Raw genomic sequence first — 3,135 nt, forward strand, 5'->3', positions numbered from 1 at the left:
AAAAGAAAAGAAAATCAGAGCCACAAATGTAATATCATGCCTTATAAATAATCACAAAACAAGCTTAAAAGACTCATCAAAAGAGATTTCCATTGACTATTTCTCATTGCATCTTTTGAGCCACGACCACTCACTGAGTAAATAAATTAGTTTTTTCGAATAAACTGGTCACCAATGTGGGAAGATTCTCGGGAGTCTTTTGGCTGGGATACAGTAGTGTTTCTGGGCTCCCAAGACATTTACTCATAATCATTAGTGGGTGAGCCAGAGGCTTGGCAGAGCTGCTACTTCTGTGTGAGAACTTCTTTCTCTGACAGTAGGTAGTTCACTCTGCTAAGCTTCCACCCAACCTAAGTCTTCTCATTTAAGAATGAGTAGTGAAGGCTTAATTTAAACTGCAGTATCTTAGACTTGGCATTTATTTTTGATAGAGCAGAGATAAAATGTTTTGATGGAAAGAAATCAATTTTCTGTAACTGATGATGTGAAAATTTTATTTTCTGGGAAATTACTTATATAACCATTTTAAAAATTCAGAGTATGTTATTACGATTGGTTACAAAAGAATAGTGTTTCATGTCTAACTGTAATATTTGTCTCCTATCATTTTCTTCCCTTTCAATCATAATAAATGATTTACAAAACCCATTTTGAGCATTATCTTTTGAATAATCTTCAAGGAATACCTGATGTTTTCATTGTCAAAGCTGAGGTGTAGTACTAGGGGAAATGGTAGTTATTCCTGCCTCTTGTAGCGCTTTGTCCTCAGTGTTGCTTTGTTTTATCTTTATAAAAGGAAGCTGTTTTGGCAAATTCATTGAATATATATATATTCATTCAGCAGAGAAACAGATAGAAATGTTGGTTTCCCCATGATTTCATAATAAACTCCTTAAGAGAGTTTATTTCACTTAGATGACTTTAATGAACTTTATTCTAAAGATTTATTTCAGCTGTTCTTGATTGTGTGTGAATGTGTATGTGTATGCCCTAAAAACCAAACACATATTGCCATAACTTGGAAATAAATGTAACTATCAGTTAGTTGGTTGACTGGAATTTTTTCCCCCATAGGGGGAAAAATACATGGTGGTCAGTTTCCTAGAACAAATACATTTAATTTGTAACTGAACTGAACTATAATCCCGAAGAACAAACCACTGTAGGCAACTGCATTTCTCTAGTAAAAGGCTTGACGTGTTTCTGAGGGGCCAAGAACATAGTTCCCCATCCACCGTCTCAGTGCTGGGCGGACCGTGCTGGGGGGAGACTCCAGCAGTGTGGGGAGTGAGGAGGAGAGGAAGGAGGCAGAGGAAGTACGTGGGGAGAACGCTTTGCTGCCAGTTCCTCCCAGTTTTCTCTTCTCACATTTTCCCCCACTCCCTTTTCCCTTAAGGAAGAAAGGGATTTTACTGCAATACAAGTAATTTTTTCCCTTTAAAGTCAAAATTAAGGTAAATCCAAATACAGATATTTAGGGTGAAGTAAAATTTTCCTGTGTTTGAGTGGCACTAAGATGTAGGCTCTTGGGCTTTTAAGTGGGAAGGTCTTTCTCTCCTGAAGTGCTGGTGGACCTGACTGGCGGACTGGGCAGAGGGGATGAGATGACACCGGCTCTAAACCATGATTTCACTTGCTGAACTTAACTTTACCTAAATTGTACATAGTCACAATAATTCTTGAGGCATCAACATCGATCCAAAAATCTTCATTGTGTGCTTTATAATTATTAACTATCCTGCAGTCTAGTAATAAGCAAGGAAGAAAATATTAGGGAACATGAGAAAACAACTGCAAAATAAGAAACCATAATACTTGAGTATGAAATACATTTTCTTTGCTAACAGAATCTAATGAGGTGTGTGTGTGTGTGTGTATGTGTGTATGTGTGTGAGAAGAGAGAGGACACTGAAGTTGCCACTGGGTTGTATTATGGTTTTATTACAATCAAGTGACCACTCCTTAGCAGTGTCAGTGACAAGGGACGGCTGGTTCCCTCTCTTATGATGTGGCTTTAATGAATTCCCAAGAAGTATCCCTAGGAACTGAATGTTGGGAAATACCAGAGGAGATAGCTTAGAAGTTATTCACTTGAATTTCTGGAAAATATTAGCAAACTCTCGTAAGAGTTGCCTTTTATGAGAGAAAATTGTACGGAAAGTGTGTAACCTCAGAAAAGCTTGAGAAGAGGTCTTACTGGCCTGTACGTGGTGCACAGGTCACAAGATGTTCGTGTGCTTTTCCCGCAGAGGTAAAATGAGCACCATCATCTGACATCGTGTTCTATCTAACTGCCAAGTCCGGTGGATCCCAGATGTTCCAGCTGCCCGCTGGATGATTCTGCAGACACTCTGTGTCCTCTAGGCTTCATTATCCTCTCCTGAGCCCCGCTAACAGTTGGCTAATGGGATCAGGGAGTCATCAGTCACCCTAGAATCACTGATGTTTCTCCCTTTCCCAAGGCCTCACTCTTCACTGTCTAAAATTACGTTGTTGTAAATTCCGAAATTCAACTTGCATTAACTTAGACAAAAATGAGACGTCGTTTTTCTCATTTTTATTACAGGGATACTAGGGATGTTTCATCTAATCAAAGGGAGAGCTCAACAGTGATGTCATAAGCAAGGTGAGGACACGGACAAGCTTTGGGGACAGCCAGAAGCATGAGACACCTGCCAGGACTTTCTCTTCGTACTGAGGAGTGTCTGCTGCACATTCTCTAACTACAAACAATGTTTCATTTACCAAAAAATATGCTGATTTCTCCAAAAAGGGAGTGAGTTGCTTTTTCCAACCTTAGCTGAAAAATCCCAGAGAAAGATTCATGTCAGGGGCTGCTCTGAGCCACCTCAAACTTAGTCAACATTAAGAGAATGCCTAAGTAAATTATCAAAAAGCTACATAGTAGTTGGGCTGGGGATTTAGCTCAGTGGCGCAGCACCTGCCTGGCAAGCGCAAGGTTGTGAGTTTGAGACCCGGTACCGGAAAAAAATAAAATAAAATAAAATATAAATAAATAAATGAATGAATAAAAATTTAAAAAACTACATAGTAGAATATTATGCAGATATCCAAGTTATATTTACCATGAATTTTTAAAATTTGATATGGGGAAATACCTGTTAAAATCAAGAT

This window comes from Chinchilla lanigera, unplaced genomic scaffold (assembly GCF_000276665.1).
Source record: "Chinchilla lanigera isolate Chin_1 unplaced genomic scaffold, ChiLan1.0 scaffold00040, whole genome shotgun sequence".
Taxonomy (NCBI): Eukaryota; Metazoa; Chordata; class Mammalia; order Rodentia; family Chinchillidae; genus Chinchilla; species Chinchilla lanigera.